Genomic DNA, 19860 nt, shown 5'->3' with positions numbered 1-19860 from the left:
TGGACCCTTATAGATCTTTAACCCTTGAGTGTAAAATTAAACCAAATGGACCCGTTTCATTTTACGCTCTCAAGAGTTAAATGATTGTTAAACATCTGCATTACTTGATTAAAGCATTGTTATTTTCATCAAGGTTTGCCTGTTATCTCTCCTAATGGAACCACATCAATACAGCATGGAATTGTGGACACAATCTTATCCAAAGATACACAATATTCTAAGTCTTGGCTGGTCTCATCAAATTCCCAACAAATAATGGACCTTGATATGAAAAGGGTTGAAAACCACTGCTCTAAACAAAACAACATTACAGCGGTTGTCCACACATCCCCTTTAGAGCGGTTGTCCGAGGCGCAGGCTGCCAGCCTCTCGTCTCTAGTAAAAATAAAAAAGACACTTTAGAGCTGCTCACCAAAACAAAGATGGTTTTAAGATTTTCAAAGCCTACTCTACTTAGTGGGAACACTCTGAGCCCCCCACCTCACGTCTAAAATACACTTTTTGGCCAGAAAATAAAATATTTCACCGGAAGGAAAACATGTTTTAGTTACTCCACTGCCCCCCCCCCCCCTACAGATCTGGTAAATGTTTCTGATGACTAAGGATTTTTTTCTTTTCCGTGTTTGTTTTGGTGAGTAGCGAAAGTGTATTTCTTATTTTGACTATAGACGAGAGGCTGCGCAGCCTGTTCTACCGAGGCTGTGCGGGCAACGGCTCTAAAGTAACATAGCGTTAAGGAGAAGTTAGTTATATAGTTATTTTTGTGATCTCGCAGTGGGAATGTAGTATTTACTGTATCATTTAAAAGATGGAAGTTATGGTAGAAGTGATGTAAAATATAGAACAACGATCCAAAGGCTGTGTTTACACAGAATAAAACTCATCAATAACATTGATGTACTGAAATTGAATTAGATTTATTGAACTACTTTTTACAGATGAATCTAGATTGTAGATTAAAATGGAATCACAGTTTATTCCTCAGCATGTTGTAATGATGTTATTTATTCATAGCGCCTCCAAGTTCTCCAGATCCTGCTGGAGATCAGCAGATCCTTCAATTCGAAGAGTCAGATCCAACACAGCCTCGGGCCAGACAGACACACCAGATTGCAAAAAGTGAGTACATGTTGATGGCAATTCTCAGAAACAACCCTAACCAACTTGACCAAGAACACCTCCTGCTGTGTGACAGAGGGTAACAGCAGTGTGCTTACACGGCCTGGAACAGAAGCACAGAGTGAGAGAAGAGAACAACATTATAGCAGAATAGTGATAAGAGGTCACATTTTCAGCCAATTCAAATCCACCATCTTGGAACTTCTGGTCCCGAAAAGCAAACTGGAAACGGCTGGAAGGGCAGAGAGGGAGGGTCTTCTCTCGGTAGAACCAGTAGAAGCCCTAGAAGCATTACCCTAGTTTATCATTAATTAAAACATTTTTGGGGCCATAATTTTACTAAACACATATGATAATTGAAAAGAAGACTTGATTGAAAGCATAAAGTATTCATGAAAATGTTTACTAAGTGTCCTATTTGTCCCAAACTTGGTGGATGGTCCTACGGGATCAATGGGAAGTTACATATTTAAACTTTTTGTAACTTCAAATTTACATTTTGCTTAAAAACATTTTCTACAGTTTTTTTCATCTGTACTGTTGCACATTTTAATGCTATATATTTTACCATTGTGTGTGTGTGTGTGTGTGTGTGTGTGTGTGTGTGTGTGTGTGTGTGTGTGTGTGTGTGTGTGTGTGTGTGTGTGTGTGTGTGTGTGTGTGTGTGTGTGTGTGTGTGTGTTTGCGCGCGCGTGTATAGTCTGTCTATATGCATGTGTGTCTGTGTGCCTGTTTGTGGGTGGGTGTGTGGCTGTGTACATGATTGTCACTGCAAGGAACACTCCAGAACCAACACCCCCACCAAAGAATGGTAAATATGTATTTATGTCAGTTGTAGATTTAACTCTGTGGGCAGAATAGCTGGGTAGTAATACTTTACTCTCTCACTCACCTTTTCAGACTCCACCTCACCCCCTAGCACTCACCTCTTCAGACTCCACCCCACCCCCTAGCACTCACCTCTTCAGACTCCACCCCACCCCCTAGCACTCACCTATTCAGACTCCACCCCACCCCCTAGCACTCACCTCTTCAGACTCCACCTCACCCCCTAGCACTCACCTCTTCAGACTCCACCTCACCCCCTAGCACTCACCTCTTCAGACTCCACCCCACCCCCTAGCACTCACCTCTTCAGACTCCACCTCACCCCCTAGCACTCACCTATTCAGACTCCACCCCACCCCCTAGCACTCACCTCTTCAGACTCCACCTCACCCCCTAGCACTCACCTCTTCAGACTCCACCTCACCCCCTAGCACCTAGCACTCACCTCTTCAGACTCCACCTCACTCCCTAGCACTCACCTCTTCAGACTCCACCTCAACCCCTAGCACTCATTTTATTTACTCCACTGCGCCCTCTACAGATCTGGTCATTGGTAATTTATATTGACCAGATCTGTAGAGGGCGCAGTGGAGCAAATACAATAATTTCCGTCTCTCGGACATTATTATTTTATTTTCAGCCCAAAAAGTGTATTTCACAGAGAAGGTGGGGTGTTGAGAGGCTTCCCACCTCCGAGAATAGACTTTCAACAACACAAAATCGCCTTATTTCTACTACAGTTGGAGCCCTCGCAGGGCAGTGGAAATCCTTGTCTATGAGCAGAGCCGAGCGCCTGGCAGAGCGTTAGAGAGAATTCACTAACGCTCTGGACCAGGGCTACCCTTTTCCCAGCCAATCAAAGTGATGTTTACACTGCGCCGCGGCCCGCACCGCACCACCCTAAATGCCTTCATTTAAATGTTGGGGTATTCTTTGAATGGAATATAATTAAATATAAGAGCTATAAAGTCTGCGCTCAAGTGATTCATTTAATTACCAACACATGTGGAGATTGGTCCAGTCCGTGGATGTCAAAATACGCATTCTTTCAGCATCATTCTTTGAATCCAGTATTGAATGGAATCATTTCCACCTAATTAAGCTCCATAACTGATTTATTTGATGACTAACACCTGTGGAGCTTTATCCAGTGAGCTGATGTTGCCGTGCATTTGATCGCTTGGATCTGGATGTGCGTGCTTTGTTTATTATTTGTTTATTTCTTGATGAAATAACTTCCTATGGTAATTATGGCAGCAGGCCAAAATGATGGCGATTTATAAACTACTTTGTGTGGATTTCACTGGAAATGTTTATCAACAGAAAGTAATTATCACTCATGCACTTTGATGTCATTATTAAATGCACGTACCCTGGCTTGAGACGTCGACATTTAGGAACATTATTTCGTTACAATTATTGCATTCATTTAGGCCTAATTCTGTTTGTTATTAGCCTATATATTGTGTGCAGTGTGCATGAGAGATAGGGTATATATTTTGTAATAGCCAAATAGCACAATATTTCTACAGCTGTAGCCTTTTGACTTGTTCCTACCAAAACGATCTGTAAGAATAATGTCCAGCAAGCAAAGTTTAGCTTTTTGCAAACTGAAAAATTAAATGATTAGAAATGTGCATCAACAAAACAATAGCTATTGCATGCAAGCAATGAAACTCATCTGTGTCAGACTCCACCTCAGCCTGTAGCACTTCTCTAGCCTTGATGACCTTGCAGGCTTATGCAAAGGCTTAAATGTAATTTAGATCCACCTTTTTCCATAAGAGTGACCTTAAAGAGTGTTTCTGCCAAATTTCATCCTTGTATCACAACCTGAAAGATTATATCATTATCTGCTCCGCTAAGGTGGCGGCCATCTTGATTCTTATCAAATTTGCCATTTGCCAACAGCAACAACACCACCACTGCTACCACCAACAACAACACCGACGACGACAACACCAACAACAACATCAGCTAAAACGGGTAAGTATTTCAAATTAAAGTTATGGATACAAATATTTTGATATAAGAAACAACTTTCCAAATGCTAATACTTTTTGAGTGGCCAGCACCTTTTCCATAAGAGTGGCCCTTACAGAGTATTTGTGCCAAATTCATCCTTGTTTCACAACCTGAAAGCTTCTCTCATTATCTGCTTCGCTAAGGTGGCGGCCATCTTTTAAAAAATGGTCGCCATCTTGGATTTTTTAGCTTTTTTTGATCAATCAAAGGAAACAAAAACAAAACAAATTAAATCTGCAAGCAGCAATGACCGGGCCCTCGTACCTCTGTCCACTTTGGGGGTAAATATCGACCAATCAAAACAGGGAACAGAGCTAAGTAACTCTACTGAAGGACAAGGATTTTCAACCGAGTCCAATGAGACGACTCATGACTCTGTACTACAAATTTTTCAAAAGTTACGGCAAGACATAGGAATTATCATATATCTACCAATCAGAAGAGGGGGCGGAGTTATGTAACACCAATGAAGGAAAGGGACTTTAAACCGAGTCCAATGACTTGGTTTAAAGTCGCCAATGAGGCGAAAAACTGTTCAAAATCTATGACAAATGAAAGAAACTCTGAAATATCGACCAATCAGAATAGGGGGCGGGGCTAAGTAGCTCCAATGAAGGACAAGGTCTCTCAACCGAGTCAAGTGACCAGTACCGGCTCCAGGCACTAATCAGCAGGGGGGCCTTCATTTTTCCAAAGGAGGCACTTTATTTTTCAACAACCCTATATAGCACGCAAATGCTCACCCATACAATAAACACCTACACAGTTAAAGTGCTTTGATAAAGGCTACAAGTATAGGCTACAATTAATCAACAACAACAAATACAATTATAGCATTATGTCTTAATGAAATGTCACCATCTCCACAGTGGGAGGGAAAAAAAGATACTGCGCACATAATCAGGGGTGCACATAACTTTTTAGGTCTAGTACTCAGAAGAGCACCTGGAGATGTAACTTGCACCAAATAAATGGTCCCGTGCCGGTTTGTCAACGGGGGGGCGGGGGGGGGGGGGGCGTGCGGGCTGCGCGAGAAAAAAGGACGCTCTGCTTCCAAATTCCGCCGATTTTCGCCGTTTTTTTTTTCTCACGCCGTTTGGTGAAGCCCCCAAGGCTGGTGCCCTGTGCTGCGCTGCTTTTATCCACCAGATTGGGACGTTCACGGCATATTTTGCACCATCACGGTGCGTTTATCATCGGTGACGAGTGCCTCTAACAGCCGCTGCTGGCTGCGTGCACGCAGCGAGGCAATGCGAGGCGATGCGAGACACTCACACAATCACGTGCAGCATGCGTCCTCTCCCCCTGCAATGGTTGTACATGGGGCCGACGCGTGCTTTAGCGTGATTGTGTGAGTGTGGCTTCAGGAAGTAAATTCCTAGTCTCGATCTCCAGGCTTTTATTTTTTAGTTTTGCTGAAAAATAAAAGCTTGGAAATTCCTGTCCGTCGTCTGATGTGCCGCGCATCATTTATTTTGGGTGCGCATGCGCACCAGTTATGTGCACCCCTGCACATAATGACACATAATGACCGCCCACGTAGCCTGCCTGATAATGTTGACTGGATGAATCAGAATCATCATTTTTCACATCTGCCTTTTATAGCGCCACCAGGAGGCAGACTGAGTCTGATATTACTCCTTCACATTTTGTCCAAATTTTACGCACATTGGTACACATGATCTCTATAGTCTTGTGATCAAGATGAATCTGTTAGATTTTCTTATTACATCCTGATTGGCTAAGATTGACATCTAAAGTTTGCAGGAGTGGCCCGTTTTGAACAAAATGCCGCAAATCATGAACGTCTGATTGGGGTGAAACTTTGCACGCACATTCGCGCTACATTGAGGGGCAAATGCCACCCTTTCAACATTGCCCTATTATAGCGCCACCAGGAGGCCGATTTTTGCTCCTACAAATGTTGTCCAAACATCACGCAAATCGGCACACATGATCTTTTTAGTCAAGTCATCAAAACGGATCTGTCCGGTTTTTCACATTCCAGCCTGCCTGATTGGCGAATTCCGAACATTGCTGGCCCACACTAACCTACCTGACCTTGCGGAGACCTGTGCTCCGAGGAGCACTTTTTCTAGTGTATGTATCTCTATGGTCTGTGGAGCTGTTGCGTGAAAAAACAGTGTGGTCGTCACCGCCAAACAAACTATTGAATTGACTCCTCTCATACACACACACACACAGCGCCGCCTCCAACAGCGACCCAGAAAAAACAAGACAACACAAACAAGCCCTTACTGAGGCACACAAACTGATTTAGCTCTGTTCATAAACTATTTACTATTTACTGCCATTTTGGCCTTTTTGGCTTATGTTAGTCCGCGAGCAAAAGGGTACAGGACCACGGGTCCATTTGGTTCCGTGCGGGGACGCTGGTTTTATTTTTTTATTAAAATAGTAAAGGAAAGTTACAAATGGTAAAGCAATCACAATGATGTACATGTAATGTTCGGTAATCACAAGGCAGGAATGATGTATCACAGTTCCCTTGGGTTTCTCTTGTCTGTAACTATAGTCAGTGGTGTAAAGTAACTAAGTACATTTACTCAAGTACTGTGCTTAAGTACAATTTTGAGGTATCTTTTACTTCTACTCCACTACATCCCAGAGACAAATATTGTACTTTTACTATTATTTGACAATTTTAGGTACTTTGTAGATTTTGATTATTATTACAAATCATACATTACCCACTTCAGCCCAGCCCTATATACACGTTGGCCATTTGAAAATAGCAGATCTACAAGCTCACAATGCATCGCTATGTGACGCATTGTGAGCTTGTAGTTCTGCTATTTTCAAAAGATGTCTTATTCATTTAGACGATAACTGTGAAACAGGACATTCTGCATAATGAGTGTCACTCCCTTCACAAACAAAGTCAGATGGTTTTCTCACTGATGGTTTTATTAGGCACACTTGTGGCTCACTTGACCAACGTCAAAACTGTTACAAGACAAAAAATAAACAACGATCAGAATGACATAAACATGTAACGCATATAAAAACATAACGAAAGAAAATACACTTGAGAAATGAAATTGACCTCACTGGCTGCATATTGCAGTGAAGAGAATGAATGCGTCCAGGAACCCAAAACAACTAACAACAAACTGAAACAAAACAAATCGATCAATTAAACTCATAATGAAACATAACATACAACTTACTGACAACTTACTAACTTAAACGCTGACATTCAAAATAAAACAAACCTTAGGTCAGCGCCACGCTGCTTACAAACAAACGTCTGCTCTCACGGGAGTGTCGCTCTCCGAGCTGCTCTCTCAATTAGGTACACACCATATAAGGTACACACCATATAAGGTACACACCATATAAGGCGACAGCCGTCAAGCTGTCAGAATACAACTTCCGGACCGCTTGCTAAATAATGACAAAAATAATAGTTGTAGCAGCAGCTACACTCCCACCAAATCAACCTTGATGTTCACCTTCATTTTAACAAAATACAAATGACCTTGACCTTTGACACTTCTGCCTTAAGCAGTCAAACAAGTGTTTCTCTTTTTACAAACAGAACCTTGTACCTTATGTGCAACAAAACGAAAACAAGATTAACCTTGCCAACCTTGTGGCTTCAATTAGATACTTTGACCTTTTTACTTAGGGTTGAGACCATTGACCTGATCAACTCAATAAGCAATGGCTTTTACAGTTTCCCAATCCAAGACCTCGGTCAGGCGGCCTCACAATTTTGCCCTTTCCCACCTTGATATGTTCCTCGGGGTCGTTTTTTCCTTTGCTCTTTGAACTTTGTCATTTTCTTTCTTTTTACATCTTCATTTGAGGACGATGACCGTCTCCTCCTTTTCCTCTTGATGTTCTCCTTCTCATCTCTGTCTACTTGAATCTTCCCTTGTACCATTGTGGAACCTTTAGTTGCTGTGTTCCTTGCAGTCACATGCTTATCCTTACTACAAGCTTCAATGTTCTTGGGGTTCTTTTTAACATCAGCCTGCAATAATGGTCCAGTTGCTTTCTTTCCCTCTATGGCGTCAGCCTTCTTGTTGAGGTTGAAAGTACCTGAAGCACCGGTACCCTGGAAACCAGGGTCTCTCACTTGTTTGCTCACTTGAGCTTCTTGTTGCCTTTTCTTTTCTTTCTCTTATCGTTTTCACAAAATACATGCTGTTTTTTTTAAGAAACATAGTTATGGGCATTTTAGTAAAAGAGACACGTCCCCAAAATAATCATATTTGAACAAGGGACCCCCATTTTGTTTGACTCAGTTCCACAGATAAATATTGTGAAAATAGCCGATCTACAAGCTCAGAGGTTGTGAGCTTGTAGATCGTCTATTTTCATTCACACAGCAGTGTGCAGTAGGCACGCACACACACACGCACACACACACACACACACACACACACACACACACACACACACACACACACACACACAAACATACCTCCACAGATCTGTCCATTGAATAGGTAGAATTAAAACACCATCCGTGGCACAGATCACTCTCACAATCGCAATTTCACCGTCTGTCGAGGGACAACGGCGACGACGGGGGAGGGGGTCGGCGCGAATGTTCGTTTCGGCGAGGGTTGATGCGGGGTTGTGGGCTCGAGCCGATCCACAAGCTGTTTGTTTTGTGTCGCCCATCTCCTCTGACACAAGAGGGGTGATACTACAGTTTGCAGACTTATACAGTCTTGTTGTCGCTCGGCTCGGATCAGCGGGCCGGCTTGATGGACTTTCGCACCGCCAACATTATAGTTTTCTGCTCCTGCGCCTGAGGAAAAGTTAATCGCCCGCGTGCGTGTGCACATACGAGCACCAGCGCGAGAATGTCACACGAACGCGCCTGCCTCCGCCTCTCACTTCTCACGGGCAGATCCTCTCTCCCAGAGCCAGAATGTGGTTTCGGTTTGTAAACATGCGGACCCTGACGTTACCCGCGGCCGCGCGGCTTAGAGTCTTTTGTAATAACGTGTTTGGTGTGATCACGTGACCGGATCACGTGATCACTTATCAACTTCTCTTTCATCTACATGAAAAATATTAACCCACGAGCTGCTGGAGGGTCCAATTTAACGTAAACCACTGAAAAGACCGATCCCGTAGATCTATGGGATCGGCAGGGAATGTGTTAATGGGTTAAAGGAACACTTCACCCATTTTCAAATGGTTTGGTCCTCAAAAAAATACTCTGTTACAAGTAAAAGGCCTGTATTCAAAATGTTAGTATAAAAGTATTTGCATGAATAATAATAATACCAAAAGCACTCGCCTTTTTCCAATTGTGTACATTTTTTTCAAAAATAGAGATGTACAAGCTCACAACACGTCTTGATGGCTTGTAGATCTGCTACTTTTAAATAACTGAATTATAAAACAGGGCTTAATTGATTAAAGTATATATTTAGTATTAATAATTTAAATCTGTAAAGTAACTAGAAACTAAAGCTGTCAAATAATTGACAGAAAACTACATAACGTATAAGTATAAAACAATGTAAAGTAAAAAATACCAGAAAATTGTACTTGAGTAAATGTGTGGTGTAGAAAACACCATTGATATAATAAATGAATAGTTTTACCCTCTACTCCATTACATCTATGACTACTATTATTATTATAACTATGTGTTAGAATTGATTATCAGTACATTGAAAATCCATCAGTAAATCTCCTGTTTGATGTTTTCAGTCAAGTCGTGTCCCAGTGGATGGAAGACGTTTGGAGGCAGCTGTTACTACAGAACTACTGAACATAAAACATGGCAGCAAGGCAGAGACTACTGTCTGAGTCAAGGAGCTGATCTGGTGATCATTAACAGTAGAGAAGAACAGGTTAGTTTGATTGATTGATCGATTGAATACTTTATTTAGAAAATACAAGGTCAAGAAGGTGTGTGTGTGTGTGTGTGTGTGTGTGTGTGTGTGGTGTGTGTGTGTGTGTGTGTGTGAGTGTGAGTGTGTGTGTGTGCGTGTGCGCGCGTGTTTGCCTCGTGAACACTGAACGGGAACGTTCATTTTCAGAGAGAGAGAGAGAGAGAGAGAGAGAGAGAGAGAGCGCGCGTGTGTGAGAGAGCAAAGAGAGAGAGAGCGTGCGTGTGTGTGTGAGAGAGTGAGAGCTTGTGCGCAACAGAGAGAGCGTGCCTGCGCGCGTGTGTGAGAGAGAGAGACAGAGAGAGAGAGAGAGAGAGAGAGAGAGAGAGAGAGAGAGAGAGAGAGAGAGAGAGAGAGAGAGAAGAGAGAGAGAAGAGGAGAGAGACGAGAGAGAGAGAGAGAGAGAGAGAGAGAGAGAGAGAGAGAGAGAGAGAGAGAGAGAGAGAGAGAGAGAGAGAGAGAGAGAGAGAGAGCAAGAGAGAGAGAGTTGTTTACCACCGCAGGTAAGTGCGTGGTATTCCCAGCCTGTGTGTGTGTGTGAAGAAGTGAATGTATTGTATAAATTAATGATGATGTAATCATGTATAAATGATCAGGTCTTCATCAGAGGATTGGCTGAGGGGTCATTATGTATCATCCATTGGTCTGAAGAGGTCTGACGGGGTCACATGGTCCTGGGTTGATGGAACTCCTCTGACAACACAGTGAGACATTTGACATGTTTTTATATTGTAATTCTATCAAAGTCTCTGTATGTGAGTGACTGAGAGGATGTTAAATACATTGTTGTTTATTCTGCAGGTACTGGACGGCTGGATGGCCTTATGACGGAGACAGGAACTGTGCATACTACTATCACCCCCCGCTGACCCTGGAGAATGGATTAATGACCCATGTTCATCTACAGACCCCGCAATCTGTGAGAAATGATGTTTGTTTTCACTTCATTGATGAAACTGCAGCTCAGTGTTCTGCTACAGTAGTAATGAGCAGTGGTGTAAAGTAACTAAGTACATTTACTCAAGTACTGTACTTAAGTCCAATGTTGAGGTACTTTTACTTTCCTTGAGTATTTCCCATTGTCTATACTTTTACTTCTACTCCACTACATCTCAGACGCAAATATTGTACTTTTACTCAAAACTACAATTATTTGAAAACTTTAGTTACTAGTTACTTTGCAGATATAATGATTACATTATAAAACATACATTAACCACTTTAGCTCTGTTTTATACATAGGCTATTTGAAAATAACAGATCTATTAGCTTGTAGATCTGCTATTTTCAAACATGTGTGTACTTTTACTTTTGATACTTTAAGTACATTTTGATACGAATACTTTTGTACTTTTACTCAAGTAAATGTTGAATTCCAGGCGTTTACTTGTAACAGAGTACTTCTACATTGCAGTATGATACTTTTACTTAAGTAAAACATTTGAGTACTTTTCCCACCACTGGTAATTAGTAGTGAAAATGATAAAAACTCAAACATGTTATTGTACAGAAGTACAAACTGTTGTATCCATATTAACCACTTTAATACAAACCACCAACTATGAAGGTCGCGTCACTACACGATGCATTGTGAGCTTGTAGATCGGCTATTTACAGCAAGAACATTTGGTGAAGAGGTAAATACTACAGTAGAGGTTATCAAAGTGGTCCGGGGTCATGGGGGGGTGGGGTGGGTGGGGTGGTTCCAGTTCAAAATAATCATATTTGAACTGGGGACCCCCCAAAATAAACATTTTTTAACTCTGGACCCCACCAAAATAGTCATATTGAACTGTTGGCCCCCCCAAATAATCATATTTAAACTGAGGACCACCCACCATTATTTTATACTTTGGCTATTCAAAAATAGCAGATCTATAAGCTTGTAGCGCGGGCACTCGGTTTAAGATAATCATATTTGAACTGCGGACCCCCTAAAATAATCATTTTTGAACTCTGGAACCCCCAAAATAGTCATACTTGAAGTGTGGGGGGGTGGTTCATAGCGCGGCACCGAGTGCCGCGCTACGAGCTTGTAGATCTGCTATTTTTGAAAAATCATGAAAATTTAGCACAATCTTTGAATATATATATTTTCATGTCAAGGACCCCCAAATTGATCTATATTTGGCCAAAAAACCCCCATCTAAAAAGTTTTTTGCCAGGGACCCCAAAGAGAATATTTGTTGGTACAAAAGAAGGCAAATGTAACCTCCCTTTAATATATATATATATTCAAAGATTGTGCACAAATTGTCACGATTTTAAAAAAAATAGCAGATCTACAAGCTCGTAGCGCGGCACTCGGTGCCGCGCTACGAGCTTGTAGATCTGCTATTTTTGATTAGCCAAAGTAAAAAATAATGGTGGGGGGTCCTCAGTTCAAATATGATTATTTTGGGTGGTCCCCAGTTTAAATATGAATTCAAAATTCACTTGAGTAAAAGTACAAAAGTATTTGTATCAAAATGTACTTAGAGTACCACAAGACTCAAACGTATAAAAGTCTTTTGAAAATAGCCGATCGACAAGCTCACAATGCGACGCATTGTGAGCTTGTAGATCTGCTATTTTCAAATTGGCCAAAATGTATATATAGGGCTGCAGTGTGTTTTGTATTAATAATCCAAATCTACAAAGTAACTAGTAACTAAAGTTTACTCCTGGGAAACATCCACGACCAACATGCAACTCAGACCCATTAACCCATTAAGACCAGGAACGTATCTGTGTAACCACATACACCATTATTCTATACTTTGGCTATTCGTAGCGCGGCAGCTTGTAGGTTTTGTAGCAATTTTTTTCTAATCGTGAAAATTTGTGCAAATCTTTGAATATATATAAAGCAACCATTTGTAACTCAAATCTTTGCTTCTGGGGGTCCCTGGGGGCCAAATACATGTCATTTTGGAGGTCCTTGACATGAAAAGTTTGAGAACCACTGATATTAAAGCCACAAACGTTTTACACAAAACTGTTAGGATTTAGAACACATTTGTAGAATCCCCCAGAAGCAAAGATTTGAGTTACAAATGTTTGCTTTAAAAACATATTTACAAAGATTTGCACAATCTTTCACGATTTTTCAAAAAAAATAGCAGATCTACAAGCCCGTAGCGCGGCACTCGGTGCCGCGCTACGGGCTTGTAGATCTGCTATTTCCGAATAGCCAAAGAAATGTAAAAATGACACAGATTCTGTCCCGGTCTTAATGGGTTAAATACCCTCAACTAGTCTCAATTAGTGCAAACAGTCACCTCTGGGAACCCCACAGAGAGGGGAGGGGCTTACAGAGAGGGGAGGGGCTTACAAAGATGGGAAGGGCTTACATAGAGGGGAGGGGCTTACAGAGAGGGGAGGGGCTTACAAAGATGGGAAGGGCTTACATAGAGGGGAGGGGCTTACAGAGAGGGGAGGGGCATACAGAGAGGAGAGGGGCTGAGCAGGACAACAGTATCACATGACACTTATACTGTCTGTTGTTTGGTTCAATGTTGCACATTAAGCTAATCATCTTGGGACCCCCAGAATCATTTGGGTCCCGACCCCCCTGGGGGACCCGACCCCCAGTTTGAGAACCGCTGTTCTAGAGGATCTAGTCTAGAGCCCTGGGGGACCCCAGTCAACTATACTAGGGTTTTAACCCATTAAAACATCTGTGCCACACACATTCTTTTTTTTTACATTGTAGGAAATGTAAGAATAAAACTATAAATATACATATATTGACTTGTGACTCATACAAACTGGGGGTTGCGACCCCAGAATGGGTCCCGACCCACTGTCTGGTAAACATTGACGTAAGTCACATTCAGATACTAATTCATTTACATCAACTTAATGTACTGAACTGTAGACAGACAGACAGACAGACAGACAGACAGACAGACAGACAGACAGACAGACAGGATGTCCATGTGTAGTGTAATGTATTGTAAATTAGTGTTCTCTCTCACGCACGCACGCACGCGCGCGCGCACACACACACACACACACACACACACACACACACACACACACACACACACACACACACACACACACACACACACACACACATTTAATGAACACACAACATAATGTTGTTTTATTGTATTTTTCTATATATTCTATTTACACTGTTTTTGCTTTGTTGCTTTTATTATGGCTTTTTGATCTAATTATATTTGTATTCACTGTAGAGGTTTAATACAATAATATCACTGTGTGTAATGTTGTCACAGTCGGTAGAGCTGTCGCCTCACAGCTAGAAGGCCCTGGGTTCGATTCCCGCCGGGGACGCTGTGGGCGCTGGGGGCGTGTCTTCTCCTCCGCGTCATCAGCGCCCATACCCTAGGTGGGGTCACTCTGTGTGGAGTTTGCATGTTCTCCCCGTGTCTCCTAGGGTAGTTAATACCCTCACAAAAACATGCAGTAATCCTGGTCACTATACTGCCTCCCCCTGGTCAGCCGGGGCGCCTGATGGAGGGGAAAGGAACTGGTTGGAATAACGTGTTCCTTCCACGCGCTACGTCCTACCGGGGAAACTCCCCCCTGTCAGGTGACAAGAAGGTAATTTGGCTCTCATGCATTGAAGGAGGCGTGAGCTCGGCCCTGGCCTCCCTAGGCTGGCGAGGGGAGTGTAGTGCACAGGATCACTTAGAAAATTGGCACCGGGTGAAAAATAAGGGTTACAAAATCGTGGGATAAAAAATAATAAAAAACACCTTGACTGTTACAGTGATTCATTCATAACTTACAGGATTGTAAACCATCTTTTTATGACCTTGTAAACTGAGCAGTGGAAGCTTTCTGCTTTGGCAATGTAAACGTATGTTATCTCATGCCAATAAAGCCCTTTGAATTGAATTGGAAGCATTTAATAAAACTTTACTTAACAATAGTATTACTCGAGTCTATTTTAATGAGCTGTCAGGCTGACAAACTGTTAACTGTAAAGTTACTGCAACATTCAGCAGGTCTTCTAACCGTTACTGTAATAGATTAGAGAGGTGTTTGGTTGCCACCGTGTGGCTTTAACATGCAACTGCAGCTATGTTACTTTGATGTTTCACAGAGTGTGCACATGGCCAGCCTCACTGCAGCATCACGCTGTCTGTATCCTGAATGTAGTGGGGTTAGGGGTCAGGGGTCAACACTGGTCAGGGGTCAGAATAGACACACCAGTTTGGTATTAAATGTCTTTAGCAGGTTTCGTTCAATTTCGACCCCTCTGTCACATGGTACTATTTTTTGTGTCATATATTGTGTGCGTGAGTAGGCTGCCGCGGCGCAGTGATTCTGGACACAAACATTAGTACCATGTGACAGAGGGGTCGAAATTGAACGAAACCTGCTCTCTATGGTAGAAATAGGTCAACAATACAAATGACGCTAGTTTTTTTAATACATTTATTTTTAATGAGCGGCCCCCCCACCAAATCTACTAATCTACCGGAACTACTTCATATTTATCAGAACCGGACCATAACTCTGACCACGGGACTCTGGCAATCAATTAATACCTTTGCAACCACTACATTAATGGTAAGTATTTCCTACAGAAAATACTCAAAAAATCCCTTTTTTTAAAGGTCATTAAATTGTGAAAACAATGTTGCACATTAAGCTCATCTTCTGGGGACCCCCCGCCCCTCCAAAAAAATCATGTGGGGACCCCCAGTTTGGGAGCAACTGTAGTACACCATGACTCACCAGTAGAGACCATATGAAAATGACATGTCACCATTATTGTGGCCAAAATGAGTGCGATTAACGATATTATCGCGAGAATCAAAATATGCTTCAAACTTAAAATGACACTTTTGTTAAACCACTTGGACCCCCAGCATCCCTGTTCTGGGGGGGAACGTTCGGCAAAAATAGCCGATGTACAAGCTCACAATGCGTTGTGAGCTTGCAGACCTGCTATTTTTGGCAAATCGATTGGTATAGAGTGAAACAAGAGCGCTGCGTATGTATGTCAGACAGACAGACAGACAGACTAGATGTCCATGTGTAATGTAAATTAGTGTTCCCTCTCACACACGCATGCACACACACACACACACACGCACGCACGCACAAAAACACACACACACACACACACACACACACACACACACACACACACACACACACACACACACACACACACACACACACACACACACACACACACACACACATTTAATGAACACACAACATAAAGTTACTTTCTTTTTCTATATATTCTATTTACACTGTTTTTGCTTTGTTGCTTTTATTATGGCTTTTTGATCTAATTATATTTGTATTGTCACACTGTAGAGGTTTAATACAATAATATCACTGTGTGTAATGTTGTCACAGCTGTTCTGTAATGTGATAAAACACCTTGACTGTTACAGTGATTCATTCATAACTTACTGTATTGTAAACCATGTTTTTATGACCTTGTAAACTGAGCAGTGGAAGCATTTAATAAAACTTTACTTGACAATAGTATTACTCAAGTCTATTAATGAACAATTCTACTGACCTGTGGAAAAAATACTGTATTTGTCTGAGGAATCACTGACAGAATTCTAACCCTGTTTTCATTATTTGTGATGTCAGTCAACATGATACTAGAGCTTCTTTAACACATTGACTGCCAGAGTTTATTCATAATGTACTCACCCCTGTGCCAGCAATTTGCGTGTTTTTTAATTTTTTTGTTTTGTAATTTTTCATTCAAATACATTCTCTGATTGTGTTGTCAAGCACCTACGATTGTTCCACCAGTAGAGAGCAGCACATCCAAACATTGATAACCTCGCTCACCCCCTCCCAAACAGGCCCACGTCATATCCGGTCATTCAAAGGATGTGACGTTTTCGACAATTCCCGGCCCGCTGATCGGCCTGAAAACGACGTGATACACTACGACGATGGCTGTTAGTCACCCGGACCAAAGAAAATAGAAGTTGAGCTGTCCGTTTGTCTTTTCTACCGTGTGAAAAACCGTGTTTTTCCTTATTCTGGCCGAAAATCACCGGAGAAAAACAACGTGACCCGGAAATGATTTTTTTTTTTTACATCCGGCTCCGGGTGAGTGTGACGTAAGTGGAAAACGAAAGTGTTGATGAGAAATAAACACAGCCGTGCGATCACAGATTAAACAATGAAAATTCAAAAGAACGTGTAAACAGGCTCTTATGAATCCTGGCACTCAAGCGATGGATTTGAAAGAACGTGTAGACGGGATCTTGGCACTGTATGTGTTAAGAGCACTGGTTCTCAGACTGGGACTTGTGAGTTTGTCGATCAGCTATTTTCACAATTATTGCCTTTCTTATATCATTTGACAATTTGGGCAATGTATGACCAGGTTTTATAGTATAGTTTGTTGAATACTTCTGATGGAATATGGAAGTCAATAGTAATCTCAGACAAATAAAAATTCAACTCACAATCATCTTTTGACAGTCACCACTCATCACCCCTTTTGACAAAAAACAGGCGGCCATGTTGGATTGATGCCAATTAAACATATTTCCGCAAATACTTTTAGTATGTTGTTCTGGTGACTTCATAGACATGGTCTGTGAAGAAAAAAACTCTGTTACAATTACTTTGATTTTGAAGTTCAAAATTAGCTGGTTTGCCTGGACCAGGGCTCTGCAACCTGCGGCTCTGGAGCCACATGTGGCTCTTTAGCTCTTCCCTTGTGACTCCCTGTAGCTATAGAAAACATTATATGGAAATTAACATTTTTTTATTTATTTTTTCACATTTAAATTTGTATTAATCGTTGCTGTAATATGAGACATAATAGATTCTTACGTGCTCCAATACTGTAAAGATGTGTAGAATAAATAATAAGTTTAATCATTTCTGTCAAATTTGCGTCAAAGCCTGCAGCACATTTATTGGCGCGGCACCCGCATTAGTGGAGCTAAAATAGGTTTTGCGGCTCCAGACAGATTTTGTATTTATTTTTTTGTCAGACTCCTGGCCTGGACTATTAGTAACAGTTTTGTCAAGTCATTTGTTTTCAAGTCACATTTATTAATGAAGCACATTTTGACCAAAGTGCTGCACAGAGCAGGCATGGGCGCCGATGACGTGGGGGCACCGGGGCTAGAGCCCCCACAGTCAAATGATGAGCCCCCTCATCATTTCAGTGTGGGGCCCAATTTAATTCCATTCAAATTCAAATGTTGCCCGCGACGGCCGGCCACGAGAGAGACGCATTCAACGAGCCGGCCGTTAACACCTATAGAACAATAGCGCAGGAATGTAGGAATGTAACAACCTCACCCAGCCCTTGTAAACCTGCTCTGTAGTTTGATGTGTAAACCGTCCTAATGTGACAATTAAACCTGATTCTTCTTGTTTCTTTGGATTCTTTTAGTTTGATTGATTTTACTGTACAGTATAACTAAAATGAAACGAAAATAGCACCTTTCATAACATGAGTGCAGCTCAAATCTATAAAATAATTAAACTGTTTAAGGTGTTTTTTTTTAAAGTTTGATTGCAATTACTGTAAAGTTTATTTTACCCCCTTTACCTTTAGCTCAAATCTCTAAAATAATTAAACTGTTTAAGGTGGTTTTAATTTTCATGCTATAAATAAAGTAATTCAAGTAAAAACAAGTTGTGTGATTATTTTAAGTATAGCCTTTAAGTATAGTAAGCAGCAATGTAGGGGTCCTTGGCATGAAAAAGGTTGAAAACCACTGGCTGATAAATCCCATTTTACTGCCATTATTTTTAACTGATTTTAAGACAAGTTGTCTGATTATTTTAAGTATAGCCTACTTATGTGTGGTATATGTAAAGGGCTTTTATATAAAACTTTAAAATTAATAGAAACAAAAATGAAACAACAGCACCTGGGCTGGCCTGGCTGACAAACCTGTCCCTCATTGGGGTGATGGGGCTTCCATTTGCACCCATTTCATTGGTGTGGCACGCTCCCATAGGCATGCAAATGTATAGGGCTTTGTTTTCACCTGGCAGGTATAGAGGTCATGGACACAGCATCAGCATCCCTGAACTGCAGATTTAGTGCTTCTGTGTTCAATCACATGCAAGATGTCGAGGATTTTATGGTCGGAAAGGGCGATTGCAAACGCATAGTGCAGTTCTATGGAAATGACTGGAATGAACGCACCCTGACACTGCATCGTGACATTTGCCTTGACAAGGCAACGAGAGAAGGACGTCGCCTGTCTACTTTTCATGATGTAGTTGGGTTCTTGAAAGGTGATGAGGGGAAGAGCAACAGAGCTATTTGCCCAGAGCTCACAAAACTGGCGAGACAAGCACTGACTATACCTGTAACGTCATGCAGCTCAGCTTGCACAAGGATGTGGCAAAGGAGAGAATGGACCTGGACGCCGTAGCCAATACCTTCATCAGCCGCGCATCAGTCAGGGGGAACACCTTCCTCAGAACAAAAAAATGGTAAGCGAAAAACAAATCCCATTTTTTACTGCATGCACTTGTATGCTTTGTTCACTATATAATAGTCTGTAATGTACTGCATCAATAGCGTTGTCATGGTTGTAATAGATTTTTTTCCTTTTTTCCATTTTCTTTCTTCATTTTTAGATTCATCATGACGCACAAAGCAGCACCGAAGGCACAGCACAATCAACAAGAGAGACAGAGAGAGGGAGCGAGAAGGATCCTCCACAATTAAAATAGACAAAAATATATAATTAGCTAAATTATATAAAAAACCTCTACAATGTTATAAGCGTTCTGCTAGTGCTTGTAGCACGTTATCTTTTGTGAGATCATCAATAAATGTCTTCTTGCATAATGTCGGTGCAATGCCATTAACTAATTAGGCCTATAGGCTACTTTGTTGATATGGTGCTGAAATGTTGAAACATGCTGAAAGTGAGTAGTGTGTCATAAAAAGCCCTTGTAAAATCGCACCACTGTACTATTGGCAAACTGTAAATAAATTACTCAATGAAAAAAATAGAGACTTTTTTTTTCCGGTCGTGACCGCGCGCGGGGGGGGGGGGGGGCGGTGCTGGTC

Source organism: Gymnoscopelus braueri (assembly GCF_963280865.1).
Source record: "Gymnoscopelus braueri genome assembly, chromosome: 4".
NCBI lineage: Eukaryota > Metazoa > Chordata > Actinopteri > Myctophiformes > Myctophidae > Gymnoscopelus > Gymnoscopelus braueri.
The sequence above is the reverse complement of the archived record's forward strand: the minus strand, read 5'-3'. Positions refer to the sequence as shown.